This window comes from Halichoerus grypus, chromosome 1, assembly GCF_964656455.1.
Source record: "Halichoerus grypus chromosome 1, mHalGry1.hap1.1, whole genome shotgun sequence".
NCBI classification, from domain to species: domain Eukaryota; kingdom Metazoa; phylum Chordata; class Mammalia; order Carnivora; family Phocidae; genus Halichoerus; species Halichoerus grypus.
This window is the reverse complement of record NC_135712.1, coordinates 71,367,580-71,386,822: the sequence shown is the minus strand read 5'-3', so window position 1 is coordinate 71,386,822 and position 19,243 is coordinate 71,367,580. Positions and strand designations below refer to the sequence as shown.

Here is a 19,243-nt window from a genome sequence, read left to right as displayed (position 1 = left end):
GGCTGCCCATAATAAAGACTTCATTTCCTGAAGGGAGGGAAATCGGAGGGGGAGACGAACCATGAGAGACTATGGACTCTGAGAAATAAACTGAGGGTTTCAGAGGGGAGGGGGTGGGGGCATGGGTTAGCCTGGTGATGAGTATTAAAGAGGGTACGTACTGAATGGAGCACTGCGTGTTATACGCAAACAATGAATCATGGAACACTACATCAAAAGCTAATGATGTAATGTACGGTGACTAACATAACATAATAAAATTAAATTAAAAAAATAAAGACTTCATTTCCCAGCTTCCTTTGCAGTTAGAGGTGGTCATGTGACTATGTTCTGGCCAATGATAGTACAACAGCTTTCAGGAACCTTCCTTAAGAGATTGACTAATAGGCACTCTCTGGCTCCTTTATCCCTTCACTTGACTGTCTGGTGGGAACCTGGATGCTGCCATCTTGAATCATGAGGTCAAGGCCATGTGTGGTATTACAAGATAGTGTCTCAATCCCAGACACTGGGGAACCACTTTCCTCCCTTAGCCACCCATTTAGATTTTATGAGAGAAGAAATAAACTTCTATCTTTTCTGCATTACCACTATTTTGGGATTATTTCTTTGCAGGCAAACCAAATTTTAACTAATGTAGGTCCTTGATGGACAGAAGATAGGGAAGCTGTTGTGACACATGGGGGCAGGAAGCCACATTTGGTAATAGTGATGAGCACTTATTGAACACTTCCTAACTGCCAGGCCCTGGGTTAAGCACTTTATATGCATTATCCCATTTGATCCTCCCAGTGATACTATGAGGCAAGATTTATAATCCCAATTTTATAGATGATTAAACTGAAGCTTAGGTTTAAATACCTTGCCCAGTCAGTCAGAAAGTGACAGGATTCAGAACCAGACTCCCTTTAACTGCTCGGTGCAAGCACTGACTATTCCTCAGGCAATGATGAGGGTCCCTGCCAAGCTGATGGCAGCCTCCCTGACTTCACCTGGGCCACTGGGGCCTGTGGCTCAACTTAGATTGAGAGAGAGATTCATAAAGTTGTGACTGTGTTGAACTTGACCATAAATCATGCTGAGATCTTGGGCAGCCCAACTTTGGTGCTTAAGTCATGAGAGTGGAGGCCTCAGGAATGGGATTCATGCCTTATGTAAGAGGCTCTGGAGAGATCCCTAACCCCCTTCCAGCATGGAAGGACCCAGTAGTGAGAGGTGCCAGTTATGAACCAGGAAGAGGGCCCTTTATTGGACTATGCTGGTGCTTTGATCTTGGACTTCCAGCCTCCAGAACCATGAGAATTACATTTCTGTTTTTTATCAGCTACCCAGTCTGTGCTATCTTGTTACAACAGCCCAAGCTGATGAAGACACCATCTCCTGTTGAATGGCTGAGCTAAGAGGGCTCAAGACCTCTCTTTCTCCACCTCTTCCTACTCTCCCCACCTTCCTTTCCCTCTCCTTCCTCCTCTCTTCTCTCTCTTTCTCTCCAAACTCCCTCCCCCAGCTCCATTTCCTGAGGTTCATGGAGGTTGTACCAGAGGGCCCCTTATACAGCATGGTCTCTTCCAGGTGGGCTTTTGTTTACCTGCTAATATTTCCAGGGAGCATCAACCACAAAATGCCTAAGACATAAAGGACTCATCTAGACAGGAAACCTTGATACTACCCCCCACTCTACTACCAAGTTCCTTTGTCACCTGGGCAAGTCCCTCTCCTCTCTGGGCCTCACTCTCCTCATCTTAAAATAATAGTAACGATAACAAAAACAACAATCTTAACGATAACAAAAACAATCTTACCACTTTTTTTTTTTTTACTGTGACTCAGGCACAACATGTTCTAAGTGCATTTATATGCATTAATTCACTTAATCCGCATAACAGCCCCACGAAGGAGGCATATTACTATTCTCATGTTACAGGTGAAGAACCTGGGACACAGAGGGTTTCCAGTTGCCCAAGGTCAGCACAACAAAGTGAAAATGTGAACAATCGACTTGAAAGAGGAACTCAGTAACAGTCTCTGGTTTAAATGACATCTCATGCAGTCAAGGAGAAAGTGGGGGTCTTGGGTAGAATGGGGGTGGGGCTAAACTCTCACCCCTTGGCCTCCCCTGAGCTCTAGAACAGTGTGAAAGCCACCAAACTCTCTAAGGGCTCTCCAGTTGGAACATCCTGAGAGTCTCTGGTGACGGGGGTCTCTGGGGTTTGGAAGGCCCTGAACAGAGCACGTGGGGCCCTGCCATCCCTGCTCGGCCTGGGACTAAGGGCTTGATCGGAACTTGCCTGGGAGTCCGTCCGCCTGCACGATGATGAACCCCCCCACCCCCCACCAAATGGCCTATTTTCCGGGTGAGAACTGGGGGCCCCGGGCTTCTTGCTTGACCTCGGCTCCTTGCAGAAAGCAACTCCGCTTCAAACTACTCGCAGCACCTCCTCCCGGGAGCGGCGGAACGCAGGCAGCGACGTCCTTCGGACAGACCCTCGGCAGCCGCTCGTCCCGGGCAGGCGCCGCTGCCCCGCCCCCTCCCCGGCGTCGCGCCGGCCCCGGGGCGCATTCCTGCCACCCGGGGCGCCGCTCCCCCGCCGCGTCCTCAGCGCCACTCCCGGCACTCGGGACTCGGGACTCGCCGGGCGCCGAAGGCGGTGCGGCCCGCGGGCCAGCCGCCCGGCCGGGCTCCACGCGTGCCCCCCTGAAGCTTCGCAGTCGCGATCCTCCCCAGCTCCTGGCTGAGCAGCTGGGCCGCTGGGAGTCAGACACATCGGAGGCCGCGCCCTGCCCCCGCTCGGTTCATGACGGTGGGACCTGGGTCAAGTCTCGCCAACCTCTTAGCGACAGAGCCGTGAGCCTGGCCTTCAGTCCTTGTCGGCCCTTCCCTCCCCTGTGTGGAGTGCACCTCCCTTCAAGCCCCTTTGCCATATTAACACGGTGGGGTGATTTGCGCGTCTGACTCTGCTCACTCCCCACCCCCAGGCTGTCAGCTCCCCTTGGCAGGAAGCCAACCGCAAAGGCCCACCAAAAAGTCACTCTCCGGCTCATGGCTCATGCAAGTGCCCTGTGGACCGTTGGTAGGAGACACCAGGGGCCTTCCTGCAGGTGGGTCAGTCTCAGGCTGGCCCCTGGCAACGCCTGGCTGCCCGTGCTCCAGGGAACCATGGAGAAGGCTGAGCCAGGGCAGCTGGAAGGGATTTCCAGTTGTCCATTCTTGCCAGGCCTGCTTCTGCTTTATTTCAGCAAGGGGCTCAGGGCCTCAGAAACGTCCTGCCAAACATTCTTGTTTTCAGAGGAGATGGTGAGTCCCTCGCTTCCCAGCCAGATTTGTTTATTATAGCTGTGTCAATACATCCCCTCCTCCGTTTACAAGCCATACCCCCTTTATGAGCCTCCTTCCTCAGGCTGTGTAAATGGCCTTGGGATGAAGGAAACTTTCTGTTTCTCTTTGATGCCACACTGAGCTGGAGACACCTGCGCTGCGGGTTAGAGACCTGAGCTGAAGGTGGTTTTGAGACAGTTAGGGGCCATGGGACCAAGCCCCAAATGAAAAACATTGTGCACCTAGGGCACTTTCTGTTGGCTGTTATCTTTTTTTTTTTTTAATAAGTAGGCTCCATACCCAGCGTGGAGCTGGCCACTTAGTCAACTGAGCCACCCAGGTGCCTTTGGCTGTTATCTTTAAACATTTAAACCACTAGTCTTAACAGAGCAGAACCAGGATGCGGCCAGGATATGGCCCGTATACAAGCCAGACTTAAACCAGAGCACCCCGGCTCCAAAAAACACCAATGAGCTGCGAGAGTTGCCTCCGATATCGACCAATCAGGACGCGGCGGCTCTTCGAACTAATCAGGATGAGGCATTTTTTCCCCCTCCCTTTCCCTCATTAGTATATTGGACCCAAATGGGAACCTGAGCTGGAACTTTCTCTATATAAGCAGGGCCTCCCCACTGTCCCGGTAGGGTAGCGTAATTGCTGTTTGTCGGTGTTGTATCTACCCATAGCTTGAACTGTAAACTAAGTAAACCCTTGCTTGTACCTTTGATTTTTGGGTCCAGCCCGTTATCTATTGTGAGCTCAAGAACGCGACTCCCGCACCAGTTTATTAGGTTGGTTTGTTTTCCCCACTAGTTTGTTGTGTGCCGAGAACTTCATTTTCCACAGCTGCGCAATAAATCAGTGGTGCTTCCTCGAGTCTCAGCGATTCTTCAGAAGTAGCTGATGAGGGGTTTGCTTTAAGATCTTGTGAAGAAAGTATTCTGCTTTAAAAAAAGGGGTGGGGGGCTTGAAAACCACCGACCTAGATGACCTCATACCTGCGTCAAGGAATTGTCTGCTTAGGTTTCTGACTGGAGACTTCTCTTAGCCTTAATCACTGTGAGGTCCCTGGGTCTGGCATGTGATAGTGAATGCTTTGTGCTTGATAGTCATGCGATAGAAATTTCTTATTGGGGAATGAGGCACAAAAATGCCAAGTGAACTGGACGGCTGGTCATGTCTGTGCACTAAGTTGGACTGGCTCGTCAGACGCAGCTATGCCAGTTTTCATGACCTGGGGCTGCTAGATGGGGCTTCTTAGGATGTAAAGTATTACTAACGTGAAGACGCACTTTGAGGATCAGGTAATGATTGTGATAATTTGGTTAAATGCACTATAAATATTGAGATGAGAAAAATGAGGGGATGAAGAGCATCATACAACAAAGGACTTGCTGACCCAGGGTAGCCCCACGGAGAGACAGGAATTCAGTCCTTCTGCAGAGCTCTCCTGCTTCCTGGAGTTGCAGGTCATTTCTGTGCCCACCTCCTCTCCCTCCCTTTCCAGGCCTCTGTCTTTTCCTACAAGGTAACGACAACGAAGCCTTCCCACACTCTGCTCTCATTTGACACAGCAAACCTCTAACGGAGGGAGGGACAGGAATTAGTTCCCCCATTTTACAGATGAGAAAACAGGGTCAAAGAGGAGGGGATTGAGCAAGGTGAAAAAGCAAATTTTGAGCAGAATGGTGTCAGAATGCTGGCGTTCTGATAACTTCAGGTGAGCCAGGACTCCTGCCGGCTGGGGAAATGGCTCTGAGAAGTGTGATGCGGCAAGATGGAAAGATACGGTCTGAGCGAATCCACCCTCTTGAACCTGCTCTAACAGGCTGTGGCCCGAAAGGGTGGGGTGTGACTTCTCTTGGTCCCCCGGGGTCCTCCGAACACTTCCTAGGGCTCCTGAGCCAGGACACTTTGAGAGATGGACAAGGTTTCCGGCAGAACCAGACCAGAGATAGGAAGACCCTGATCTGGTGATCCCCACCCCCACACATGCACCTGGCAGTGAGAGGGGTCCTCATCCATGGCAGGTTCCCCGACACAGGAGTGCTGTGTGAGCAGAAGGGACCTCCTTGCCAGCCAGCCCACAAGGCTCTGAGAATCTTCCCTTGAGCATTGCTGGCAGCTTCTTAGCTTCCTCTGCTGTTTCTAAGATGAGCCCAGCACGTCCTCAAGGGACCCTGAGTGGAAATCAGGATTCTAGTCACATCTCCAGAGTCTGTAATCCCTCCTGCTTGGGCAGCACATGGGAGCTTACAAAGCGCATTCACACCAGAGGCCAGGGAGGCAGGCAGGGTGGACAGCAGAGAGCACATTTATCCCCATTTCATGAACTGGACAAAACAGAGACTCAGGAGGGGAGTGACTTACCTAAGCTCACGCGTAGCATTGGAAGACCCAGAACTAGAACCTGGGCTGCTGCTGTGTCAGGCTGACGGCCTTGCTGTGGCAATTCCTGGGTTTGCCTGTGGGGCTTCCTACTCGGCTAAGACCACCGTAGCCTCTCTGGCAGAGACTAGAGCAGATCGATCTTTATTTCCAGCACTTGCCCATGACAAGCTGCACCTCTTACAGTCAGAAAAGGGAGGGCCTTGTTAGGGGTCAAAAATCTTGTAACTGGCTTTGGAAATAGGCACTTTCCATGCCCTGTCCTAGTCCCCACCAGCCTAGGGGAGTGGGAGTCAGGAGGCCTGGGTGTGGGGTCTGGCTCAACAGCTGACTCTCTGGGGGCCTTGGTCAGGAGGGTTTTTCTTTTTCAGTCTCAGTTTTTTCCCCTGTAAGATGGGATGAAAGACTGGAATCACTATTCTCAAACAATTCATATTAGGATCACCTGGGAAAGTTTGTCCAAAACCCAGATCTTGGGGTTTTACCCTAGACCTAGTGTATCAGCTGTAGGAATGGAGAAATCTGTGGGAATCCACAGTGTTAACTAGTTCCCTGGGTGATTGTGAGGCCCACTGACGTCTGAGACCACAAGACTAGATGGTCCGTATTATAGGAGGTCTCTGACATCCTATTATTTGAGGCATCAGGAAGTGTGGTAAGTGCACTTTGACCCTCTGCTTATTTCCTTCCATGTTTTATTCTTTATAGTGGACTCAGTGTCCTAGAAGTGGAAAGTATCTTGAACAGATTACCAGAGTACAGCCTCTTCAGGAAAAATACAACAAATACGAGAAGGCCCAGGAGAGGCAGGACTTTGCATTCCCATGAGGCCATGAGCCAGCTGTGGGTTCTCTGGACCTGCACCTATCAGGTGTTTCCCAGGCCACCAGCCTGGGATGTATTAGATGACCTACCCCATGGGCATATCCCAACAACAGGATGAGTTCTGTGATGTGGCCTTTACCCACAGATTTACGGGAATTCTGATTCCATCCAAGGGCTCTGTCTGGCCCAAAATGGCCACCTTCCCTCCCTGTTCCTGAGGAGCCTCTCACTGCCAGCCCGCCCACTGCTGGAGTGTCTGCATGCTTGGCATCTGCATGCATGGTTTCATGGAGAGGCTAGATGTTATTGCCCTGCTGGCCCCAGGCTATACCAGTTATGGTTCTTGGCTGAAAACAACAGAAACCAATCCCAGCTGACTTAAGCTGAGAGGGAATTTATTTAAGGATAGTGGGAAGCATTGAGACTCACTAGCAAGGCTAGAGAGCCAGACTTGGAAAACAGGTAGAAACAAATCTGGCTGCCTCCCATAAAGACTCATCCTATGGGGATTCCCCAAAACCAAAGAGGGGATTTAGATGCTGTGCACCCCACAAAATGACAAATTCTCTACTCACCTGTAGACGGAGCAGCCGGAAAGACTCTACACCCAAAGAAACGTTGGTGATTTTTGCTGTGGCTGGTGCCAATAATTGCATTTCCTATTCTTCTAGTGAAGTTTCAGAATCCCATGTGCATCCCATCTGAGAAGGGTCCTACCAGGAATCATCTCCTTCGCTCTACCTTATTTATTCATTATGATGCTATTGTCATGTTTTCCACACTCAACTATTGGAGCTGCTAGCTTCTGGCCTCTCATTCCAGATCAACCCTTGTCCGCCTGCCCAAACACTCATGCACAAACACCCTATCCCATGTCTCCTTGGTCTGCCCCACTGTCCCAGAGGAAGGGCATCTGATCTCCAAAACCATCTGCTAGGATCGTACCTTTTTCTCCAATCACTCTTCTCCCTCATCCAGCCAATCAGTGATGTTTACCAGGTAACTATATGTGCCAATGACCGTGCTGGGTGCTGAGGAATAGGACAACCCTGTCTTCGTGGAGCTTATAGTGCAGGACACAGGCATTAATCAAAGAATCATACAATATCTTATTACCGACTGGGATAAATGCTAGGAAGGGAAAGCTCACCAAAACCTTGAATATGTTAGTAGGGGACCTGCTCTGGTCTGGGATGCTTCCATGGTAAGGTGACATTTGAGTTAAGATGTAAAGGATGAGCAAGAGCTAGCCAGAGGAAGGGAAAGGAAGGGGGAAGGGAGGAACGAAGGGCATTCTACGTAGAGGGAACAGCATGGGCAAGGATTCTGAGGCAGAATGAAACTTATCTCCTCCCAGAAGTTAAAGGAAGCAGGGTGGTTGGAGCTCCTACTGCAAGGGGGCAAGTCATGCCCCCCGAGACTGGAGAGGTAGGCATGGGCCAGACCAGCAGAACATTGGACTCACATCATGGATTTTAGTTTTTACAAAGAGCAATAAGGAATGGTTTAAAAAAAAAATGTAAGGAGGAGTTGGGGCCAGCAGAGTGGAGAACAGATTGGAGAGGGCAAAGGTGGATAAGGGGGCTTGTGAGGATCCAGGTGAGAAATAATCATGTCCTGGCCTACTGAATGGTGGCTATGGAATGGAATAAAGCGAACAGATTCAAGGCTTGTGACTAATGCAGCCAGGTGGATGGTGTTAGGGGAACACTTGTTCTCTACTCATGTTTCCATGTGGAGGGACTTCTATTAGAGTAACGCTCCTGGGCTTCGTCTTGATGGCTCCTCCTTCTATATTAGGGAGGAGGGACTGGGCTAGTGTGACTCGGAGCCTTCTGGGTTTTCTGGTCACTTCTACCTGCCACAGACAGGTGTGATTCAGTGTGTTCTCTGAGCCCTGCAGTGAGCTTCGTGGGGCCGGCTCTGCCCCGGAGGTAGAAGCCCGAATTCTGGGACGCACGTTCAGTTCAGGCTGACATAACCAGTTCAGCCAGCCTCAAACCATGGTTCTGCCCTGACAGTGGAGTCGCTCCACGCCAAAGCCCCAGCAGTGAGAGGTGTATTTCCTGAGGTAGGGAACACTGAAGGAACAGTAGGTTTTGAGTGAGAGATCATGAATTCAGCTTTGGACCCCTTTCCCAGCCACTTTGATTTCTTAACTTTGGCTAAAATGTTCTACTAAATCTGTACTTACCCACGTGCCTCTTTTTAAATTATTATTATCTTGGGACATGAACTACATCAAAACAAGGATTTCTAAAATTTTACTTGGCTGTGGGTAGCTCAGCCCAGACTTAAAATGTGAGCTAAGTCTCCTCAGAGAGGTGTAAACCTTCACCCCATTCTGGAGGATTGTAACAGTAACAAGTACCCTGACTGAGCACTTAACACCCCTCCTATACTGTGCTAACATGATCGCACTGAATCTTCCCCATTTTTTTTTATTCCCACCCTGCAGATGCAGAAACTAAGGCCCAGAGAGGTTAAATGGCCAGAGACAAGGCCATCTGGCTAATGAGAGCTGAATCTGAGATTCCAACGCTCCTGCTCTTAAACAGGCTGACCTGGAGGATGTCCTGGAAGATTTTTAACGAACCGTGTTAAAAGTAAGAAGCACAACTGTCTTTGATGCTCTCAGCCAAGGGATCCTAGGACCTATTAGCCTCTGATTTTCTCTCCCCGTCCCGGTCCCCGCCAAGGTGAGCCTTTGAACTCAGAGCTCTCCTTTCCTCTCTCCAGCCATTTTCCAGATGTCCCTCCTCTCATCTAACGCAGAGACAACCTGTCTGGTAAAGCCTCGCAAATCCAGCGCCAGAATCATCTGGAAGAGTTTAGCAGGCAGGCAGGAAGGCCAACCTGAAATTGAGTTAGCAGGGATTTTGCCCGAGGCCCTCATGTGAACTGCAACGTAATCACTGCTCGATGCAAAAAACAGGCCGCCCTGGAGCTGGTAGTGAAATCGATGCAAAAAACAGGCCGCCCTGGAGCTGGTAGTGAAATCGATGCAAAAAACAGGCCGCCCTGGAGCTGCTAATGAAATCGGCTCGGCTCGCTGTGTGTTGTCACTGGTTTGTCCTCATTTGCATCAGGAGGGCAGGCTGCTGTGAAATTCAGTCTCCTAAAGTTCTGCATCCGAAGCGGGGCGGACATGTGACCCCACCCCCCACCCCCGCAGGCGATCTCACCCCCCCCCCCACACACAGAGGCCCCAGCCAGTCCCTCTGTGCTGAGCTCAGTTCTGCGGTCTCAGACCCCAGAGGCAGTCCGATCCTGACCCCAGGGGGCCTTTCAGGGTCTCTCCCAGTCCCCCGTGGAAAACCAGAATAACTATGCCAGCCCCAGGGAGCCGTCTCGAGAATAAATGACTTCATGTATGAACATAGTGAGCGTTATAAAATGAATAGCTATCCTGGTCATCCTCATCCTCCTCATCATCAGTACTTGGTTTCCCACCTTTGCTTTTTTCTTTTTACAGAAAGCAAAACCCAGTGCCATGTGTAGTATTATTTATTTGATACTTCGTTTAAATGAACTTTAAATAAACTCACTTTTGAAACATCGCATCCTCTTAAGCAACAGTATCCCTGAAACCACAGGTTTGATGGTTTTAGTTATATTTTTAAAGGCGTATTACAACAAATGTGTGGCATTGAAGTAAAAACGCTCACCGTGAAGCCCTCAGTGGCCTCGTGGGCAAGCCGTCGGCTCCTGCCCTTGCTCTGAGGTGCAGCCCCGCAGGCGAGAGCGGGCACGGATCTCAGTGTTCTCATCCGTAAAATAGGTGGGGCGCGACAGCGACATTGCTGTCCAGCCTGTGGTCCTATTTTGGGGCGTGTTGGCTGTGACCACACTTGGTGGCGTGCCATTCGCTAGCCCAGTGGATACCCTGTAGGTGCCCTTTCCCCGCTCCGTTCCAGGTTTGCAAAAGAACTGCTTGTCCTAAGCTTCCTCGCCCCCAAGCCTCCTCTTCTTGGAATATGCTAGGCTGTCCCTCAGGGTATATGTGTTTTTTCTCATGTGTTTCCTCTCCTCAGGCTAGAACGCACCCCCCCCCCCGCCCCCACCGAAACCTATTTTAATCCTTCATCCCCATTCTCATTCCTCCTTCTTATCCTGCCTCCGCTGAGGGTGTCAGGCTATACTAAAGGGAGAGCACCCCCGGCCCGGCCCCTCCAGCCAGCCCTCGAGTCAGCCCACTTTCCAGGAATCTTATCCCCACTGCGTGGGCCCTCCTCTTGCTTGCTTGTCCACCTAACTCACGGGTCTGGAAACGCCTTTTCCCTGGACCTTTCCAGCAGAAGCAGCTATTCAAATTCTGCTCTTTCCTTCTGCATGATGACTCAGTAGGCATTCCCTCGGACCTGGGCCTCTTCCCCCTCTTTCCACTTGGGCCAACAGGGTAAATCTCCATGAGAGGTCTCAGGGTGCCTTCAGCTCCAAGTAGAGGAGGCTGAGACCTGGAGGTGCTGTTCTGTGGGCAGAGGAGAGGGTGGGAGTAAATTCCGGCCTGATGCCTGGGATGCTTTGCATTTCTTTGAGCTGCCCTGCCCAGCCAGCACCCAGGGCTTCATAAATGTCCATTTGGAGAGTTCTACCTGCTTGTGTGGTGAGGTCCCTGAGACTGGCTGGCCCCCATCAGACACAGGAAAATTAGAGGAAGTTGGGTACTGCCTTTAGAAAACTGATGACAATATGATTCCTTTTATTGTATGAGAACTAAGGGAAAATGCATATAAAACAAACCTAGAGGGGCCCCTGGGTGGCTCAGTCGGTTAAGTGTCTGACTCTTGATTTCGGTTCAGGTCATGATCTCAGGGTTGTGGGATCAAGCCCTGCATCAGGCTCTGCGCTCAGCACAGAGTCTGCTTGATTCTCTCTCCCTCTCCCTCTACTTACTCTCTCTCTCTCTCAAATAAATAAATAAAATCTTAAAAAACAAAACAAAACAAAACTGGAGCTTTTCCCTGAAGAGTGGAAGGGAAGAGCAGTTTTCAGTTTTAGAGTTTTACTCTTAGCCTATCCATGTAGCATGGATCCAAAGAATGTCCAAAACAGCCCTTCAAGTGTGAGTTGTCTCTTCTAAACCAGTCAGAAGCTGTGAGGTTGGGGCTCAGAAGTGGCTCTTTTACTCCTGGGGATAGTCCCTGGGCCCTCCTCGGCCCTTGGTCTTTGGAGCTAGACCAAGGTAGACTGGGGGTTCCTCCCACTTGGCCTTCAGCACCCCTTCCCCAAATCCTGCTCCTTCTGACTGTCTTACCCCACTGCTCCCACTCCCAGGTCCCACCTCCATCCTCAGCCTCTAAGATAGGGCAGCATTTGGTCACCTTGGGTTCTGCTCTGCCTGGGCTGGAGAAACAGGCCATGGGTTCTGTAAGGTGAGCTGAGCTTGCTCTTGGCCAAGCTGGCCTCCTTGGTATATCCTGTGTATTGATGTGCTTATGGATCTCTGCTCTTTCTCCCCCTTGAGTTGGCCTAGCTTTGGTTTGTCAGGCCCCAGGAAAAGGCAGGAGAGTGAGGTGAGGGTTTGTTATCATCTGAACATTTGTGGCCCCCCCAGATTCATATGTTGAAATCCTAACCCCCAAAGGGTATGTATTAGTAGGTGGAGCTTCGACAGGTGATTCAATCCCTGAGGGTAGGGTCTTCACGTATGGGATTAGTGCTCTTAGAAGAGAGATCCCACCCGAGCTCCCTTGCCCCTTCCACCATGTGTGGATCGCCAGACCATGCTAGCACCATGATCTGGGACTTTCAGCCTCTGGAATGTGAGCAATAAATTTCTGCTGTTTGTAAGCCACCCGGGCTGTGGTACTTTGATAGAGCAGCCTGAATAGAGTAAGGGTTAGAGGGATATAAAACCCATTCTGCCCTGCATATATGTTTAATTATTTGACCAGAACACTAAATTTCATTTTCCCGTGACATCTATTTCATTGTATTGGCAACTGTTATCTCTTCATAAATGGGGTTCATAACTAGTGGGTCCAGCTTACAGAATTCTGGGGAAAAGAGCTTCCAGAACAGTGATACGGGGTACTTCCCACAAAATTGAACAGGTTGAAGCTGTCTGTGAGCATCGACCCTCATTATGACAGCCTCAGCTTCTGGGATAGTTAGTAGGTGATACCGGGATATTCATAACAGAGATTATAACAACAATAAAATAATAGCTCTTATAATCAAACTACAGCAAAGTGCTGAGCTCTATATCTGATAATGAGGACTCAAACATAAACAGGACATGATCTCTGTCCTCAAGGGCTCTGAGTCTGGTCATTGACTCAAAGGTTTGAAATGACCCTTCAAATCAACTCTTCTCTCCCTCCCAGCCCAATCGGACAGCCGTCAGCGTGCTTCAGCTGGACACTGGTAAGACTGAGGGTCAAGCACCCTCCCCTTTTAGTCCTTCATGATGTTCTATTCTCAGATTTTATGCACGTGGTGCATGTCTGCCTTTTTACATTTCCATCCACACCAATTTTTGTTTTTTTGCTTCTTAGCTAAATTCCCAAAGATGAGAAGGAAGGGTGTTTATTCATGTAAATCACTTTGTGCAAGGATCTGCTCAGCTGAACACCTGGATCATATTTTGATAATGATGATGTTGATGTTGACAAAGCTTGATAATTCAATAACTATGTAATGTGTCCTATTTTTCAAAGAAAGCTTGGCTAGAGCTGAACTAAAACCACAGACAATTCAGAAGAGGGTTCTTTTTAAGAAAACGGCGAAAGAAAAGAATTTGCTAGCCCGCCAGGTGAGAGAACAGCTCTCCTCCTGGCAGTTTTGTCTGCCTTTGGCACTGTCCAGGTCCGCCCCAGAATGGCATATCGCCCCTGTGGTCCTCACCCCACCTGCTTCTGTCTGTCACGGCACAGGGCCCCTTAGTCCCTAAATGCGAGCCTTCCCGCCTCCGGGCAGGCCTGGGCTTCCCCCGTGAGTCACGCTCACAGCAGTGGTGACCCATGCAGCTGCTCAGGGTGTCTCAGTCAGTGCAGCCTTCATCATTCGCCTCGGGGTTCATCCAGAAATTTCAGGAAGAACCTGCAAGATACCATCCTAGGCCTATTCCAAAGCTGTCCTTCAAAAATAATAGCACCGTTGAGGATGAGTGTTACTTCCAAAGTTAAAGGTAAAGCCAGACAAATACAGTCTGAGATATTCTGTTGGTCCAGCTGGATGCTTTGATATCCGCCTGTCAGGGGCAGCAATGACACCCCGAAAGCTTCTTGTGGAGGTTTCCTTAACTCCTTGTGTCCAGGGCTGACACTCAGCTGGTGTGCGGGATAGACTGTTCTTTCCCTCTAGCTTCCATGTGCCCTCTCATCTTCGGAAGCTCCCAGGGAAGCAGCTAGAATGGCTCCCGCTTGGACTGAACGGGCAGCAGCCACAGTGCACATTTAGAGGTGGAAGTCTGTAAATCCATTTTTCATCACAGGACTCGCAGTAACTCCACAACTACCCCTTAAGTTTGCCTGGTCACGTCCCCATCTCTGGCCTGATCCTCCAGTGGAACAATGCAGTGCAAAGTGCGCTGTCAGCCCCCGCGTTTCTGGGTACCTGAAAGGTCTGTCCCTCCTCGGCCAGGGAATTGGCTCATGGGAGCTGGGACTGGTTAATGCAATATCTGGCCCTTCCTCTGCAGATGATGCAAATGTAAGGCAAGGACCTTGAAAACCAAATTCTAGAAGATAGCAAGAAGACACAAGTGTAAGAAAAAAGAAAAGACAAGTGACCGAGACTGATGCATTAGTATAGAACTGGTAAGAAGACATTGGTTTCCCGAAGGAGATGGTTATTCCAGTGGTTCTCACCCCAAGCTGAAGACCCTCTGTTGGATTGGGAAGACATCTACCACTTCTCCAACCTGGTGAGTACAGACAGTCTACTGTGATAAGAGCACCATAGAGTAGTGGTTTATTTTATTATTATTATTGTTGTTATTATTTTGAGAGAGAGAGTGCATGCATGTGAGCATGGCGGGAGAGGGGCAGAGAGAGAGAGGGAGAGAGAGAATCTTAAGCAGAGTCCAGCACAGAGCCCAATGCTGGGCTCAATCCCAAGCCCCTGAGATCATGACCTGAGCCGAAATCTAGAGTTGGATGCCCAGCCAGCTGAGCCACCCAGGCATCCCCCAGAGTAGTGTTTGAATTGAGAGGATCACAGAGTATCGGGGCCAGAACTCCTTCATTTGCAGATGAGGAAACTGAGTCACAAGCACAGTTATTGGTTCACGTTTCTGCTTCCACAATTAGATTATGAGGTTCTCTAGGGTCAGGACTATGTTTTTGAAGCCTCAAAGCCTAGCAGAGCGTTTGGTCATTAGAAAATGCTCAATAAATATTTGTGACAAGGAGAAAGTAAGGGAAGATGGGTGGAGGGAAAGAGGACTTGCCCAAGGTCACACAGGTACCTGGGCCTCCCTGTAGGCCTCTCTCTTGAGGCATGCTGGCCACTAGGAGAGCTGCTCATCCCCCTCTCAGCACTGCCCACTCTAATCAGTGCCCTCAGCAGGTAAGGCTGGCTCTCTATCACCCACAAGAGTCACTGATACCAGACCCCAAGGCATCTGCTATTCCACAGCAGGGCCCAGGCGGAGGCCCCCAGTCTATGATGTGAACAACGTCAGAAGACCAAGCCTGCTTTCTACCAACTCCCTTGCTAGGAGGAGGCCTGAGGCATCAAATTAGGCTGGTGTCTGTGGCAATGGAGGACCCAGGGCTGGAGCCTGAGAGCCAAGAATGAGGGTCCCAGAGTACCTCCAGGGCACAGGCAGGATGGAGCCTAACAAGGCATCTGTGCAAAGGGATGGAATTCTGGAATTCCAGAATTCTGGAAAATCCAATGAGGCAGGACATCAGAAACAGAAGTCCAGAGAGCAGAAGGGACCTGCTGAAGCTCACCCACTGTCAGGGGACAGAGACAAATTAGAGGCAGGGTTGGGCTCTTCAGAGGACGAAGAGGTAGGCTCAGAACAGAGAGGAAGAGAGGCAGCCGGAACAACAGAGCAAGTCCCTGAGGAAACGGAGTAGAGCAGCAGATCCTATTAATAGGGCAGCAACAGCTTCACCCCAGGCTGGGCAAGGGGAGTGGGAGCAGGGAGTGGGAAGATACTAAGGGAGGGAGCTGAGCCAGTCTGGATCAGACTTGCCCCACTTTCCGCCAGCCCTGGAAGCTACCTCACCTCTGCCCCTTGCACTGCCCCCACTTTGGGGTGGGGAGGACCCAGAGTTGGGAGTGACCCTCTTCTAGGCAGCGCTCAACCTCAGGACCGTGCTAGGGGTGTTGTCTTCTGCAGATGAGCCCAAGCATGGCACGTTGGGATGAGCGTCTTGGGTAAGGTCACTGTAGCAAGAATGTAGAAGAGCTTCTCGTGGGCCCAGGGGCAGGGAGGGTGTCCAGGCAGCTTTGGAATCGGGGGAAGGCCAGTGGTTTTCAAGCATTTTTTTTTGGCAGTAGAATCCTTCACCCAAAGAAATGTTACTCAGAATGTGTGAACCTGCTCAAAGCAGAACTGCTCGGTCCTCTCAACTTTCCTCTTACCCCAGGGTTAGTCCCCAGAAAATGAATGGAGCTTTACAGCTGGACCAGTTCAACTTCCTTAGCAGACCAGCAGGGACCCTGAGGCGCAGAGAGCAAAGGGAACATGATCATTTGCTCTCACGAGCAGAGACACCTAAGAATTGAGGTCTGTCTCCTCTCCCCAGCTGAGGGCTTCTGCCGGTAGAACCAACGTCCTCCAGGGTGGGGCCAGACTGGAGAGACCTTCAGGCTAAGGCATGTGGGTTCCACAAGATGGGGAGCCATAGAATGTGTTTGGGCAAAGGCCTCCCTTCTGGCATTCTTGTTTGACAGCCCAGCTGGGACTGTGATCTCCGGGTGTCTCAATCCGGCATATTTGAGAAATAGCTCCAACAATGCCAGGTCAAAGAGACTGTGGGGATGGTGGCTTGGGCTCAAGAAGGACAGATGTCATTGGTTAAATTTTGGTAAATAGACAAATTGTCAGTGAATAAGTTCAATGGAAGAATCAGTGCTTCCTTAAGCTGCAGGAGAAATCATGCCCATTTATTCATTGACCCAATGATACGGCTTTAATTAGGAACACAACAATGATTTTTAAAGCCCCGTCTTGAGCTCGCAAGTATTGCAAAGACTTAATAAGTATATTTGGAAGCCAGACAAGACTTTCTGCTTCTGTCTTCCCTGCGGGTTTGTCTTGGTTATGTCTCCTTGTAGTGGGCCTCCCCCGGTTTTTAGGACAAGTCTTAGTGTTGGTTACCTTGTGGCTTGGAAGGCTAGCTGGGACGTGGAGTGAGGTGAAACATCTAAAGCGGGAAGCACATGCATTTCTTCTTCTCTTTTTTAGTTTTTGCTTTTTTTTTTTTTTAATATGATCAAGTTGAGAAATGCTTGACAGAATATCAGCCACTTCCTGAGGTCTCAGCATCAGACCACCCCTCCACAGTCACCCAGGAGAATGGCTCTCTCAAGCCCCGACCTCTGCCCCCCACCCAGCACCACCTGGTACATTATACATGTGGAGTGCCTTATAGTTTGTAAAGAGCTTTCAGGTGTATTCTCTCATTTGAGCCTCACAAAAGGGCCTGAGGCAGACCCGGCAGGTGTTGTCTTGATTTTAGAGATGGTAAAAGCCAAGGTTAGAGAGGCAAGGGCACTTGCTCAAGATGGTGTCCCCAGTTAGCATTTATTCAACAAAATTTCATTGTTTTATTTGTACTTATTTATGAATGATATTTGTTATTCCAGCACAGAACCAGATCTGCTGACTTGCTTCTCAGGACTCTTTTAGCCACACCAGGCTCTTTCTCCTAAGGATATAAATAAAAATGGATTTTCCACTGGAAACAGGTCAAATGACTTAATACAGCCATAGACAATTCGGAGGGACCTGGTAAATCCTAAATGAGTCATGCTTCATTTGAATAACAAACCAGAGGGATGCTCAATCCTGCAGCAGAAAGAAATAGAATTGTACAGTTGGAGGGAACTTGATAATGGAGAGCAGTGACTTTTAAACATTTTTAAAGCCCAAAAACCATTCTTAAAATAAAATCTTACCATGCAGCTCAACGTGGAAGCCTAGCAATGCAGCATCTTTATAGAACGTGAGGCCTCACTTAATATCTTTAGAAAACCCTCTTATTTATAGATGAGAAAACAGGCCCAGAGACCCAGGGAGAGGTCCCTTGGGGAATCGGGGCCTGGCGAGGGCTGGAACCTCACTGAAGGGTCCCCATGAAAAATGAGCTGCTTGTCTCAACTTGCTTTTTCGTCATGTCCCCCACTGTTCCCCACATTACTAACACATCCAGTCCTTTCTAGTCTCCTTTGCTCAAGCTCTTCCTTCTTTTCAGAATGCATTTCCACTGTGAAACTTGCACTTTGTTCCCTCCAGACCGATGTCAAAGGGACTTCCCCTCCCCTATGAAGTTTCCTTAAGGATAAAAGCGAGAGACTCAGTCTCACTTCTGAACCCCATGGAACTTTGGTGACAATCTTAGGATGTTCTGCTTGTCCTAGAGCCATTTGGGACTTAATCCCACTCCTGAGCTATCATCCTGCTTGAGGACAAGGGCCTCTTCCCACAACCTAACAGTGTCTTCCAGCTCTAAAATACTATGAAGCTGTGATCTCAAAAGATGTTACTCTAAAATAGAGTTGTTGTTGCTGTTTTTTAAAATGGAATCGATGGGCAGAATCGGTCTCATTTCTGAATATCCAAGTCCTGGCTAGTTAGATTCTATTAAAGCTAAACAACGTTCCTCCCATCTTGTCTTCTTCCTCATTTTTCAGACTTTATCACACAGCTCTGCACAAACACTGTCTGACTGACCTTGACCAGGGCCCATGAAACCAACACTGGCTGCCTTCAGGGACACTGGCCAAGGAGTCTGACCAGCCTGGGCCCCCATCCTGGCCCTGCCATCCCCAGGCAAACCACGTCCTCCCTCGGAGCTTCTGCCCCTTTCGCAATGATGTGTGCACACTCCTGTGAGAAGCTAAAGACAGGTTATAGGGAGAGGCCTTTATAAACTGCAGGCTGCCTTGATGGCTCACTTGATGAAATCAGTGAGAAAAAATTTAAATTTGATTTCTAAAATTTTCTTTTTTTTTTTCCTTCGATTTCTAAGATTTTCAAAAGTGGCGTAATACCCAACAACGGGTTTATGTCAATGTTCTCTTTCTAGTGTGTTGCTTTGGCATGATAGATTTGCACACTTCCTTTCGCTTTCAGGGGCAGCCCCAGGCCCTTGTGTTGGCTGCTCTGGAAATCAGCTCACTATATTCTACTGAGTCCAGTTGAAAATACTCATTCATTCGCAAAATGTTTTTTGAACATCTACTATGCCAGGCTGTTATGGGTTGAATTGTGGGCCCCCTCCAAAAAAAAAAGATATGCTGAAGTCTTAGCCCCTGGTATCTGTGAATGTGACCTTATTTGGAAATAGAGTCTTTGCAAATATAATCAGGTCAAGATGAGGTCATACTTGCCCTACTCCAATATGACTGGTGTCCTTCTAAGAAGAGGAGACCCAGAGCCAGACCCAGACCCAGAGGGAAGAGTACTGTGTGAGAGTGGAGGGAGAACTTGGAGGGTTGGGCCTATAGCCAAGGAAGACCCAGGGCTACTGGAAGAGACAAGGAAGGATCCTCTCCTAGGGGCTTTGGAGGGAACACGACCCTATAAGA

At 49.4% G+C, this 19,243-nt stretch overlaps 1 long non-coding RNA gene across 7 annotated transcripts in view; it reads left to right on the top strand.

Moving 5' to 3' along the window:
• Positions 1–1,971: 1,971 nt before the first annotated feature.
• Positions 1,972–19,243, top strand: part of LOC118528407 (uncharacterized) — an 81,233-nt gene continuing 63,961 nt past the window's right edge. For 4 of the 7 annotated variants that reach the window (XR_013445897.1, XR_013445898.1, XR_013445896.1 and 1 more), the window contains exons 1-5: positions 1,972–3,295; positions 8,988–9,228; positions 12,859–12,898; positions 13,192–13,286; positions 14,175–14,399. This is a non-coding gene — a long non-coding RNA (uncharacterized LOC118528407). Of the gene's footprint in view, positions 3,296–6,026; positions 7,529–8,987; positions 10,089–12,858; positions 12,899–13,191; positions 13,287–14,174; positions 14,400–19,243 lie in introns of those variants that run through there. The other 3 variants (XR_013445900.1, XR_013445887.1, XR_013445890.1) reach the window with 3 other exon arrangements.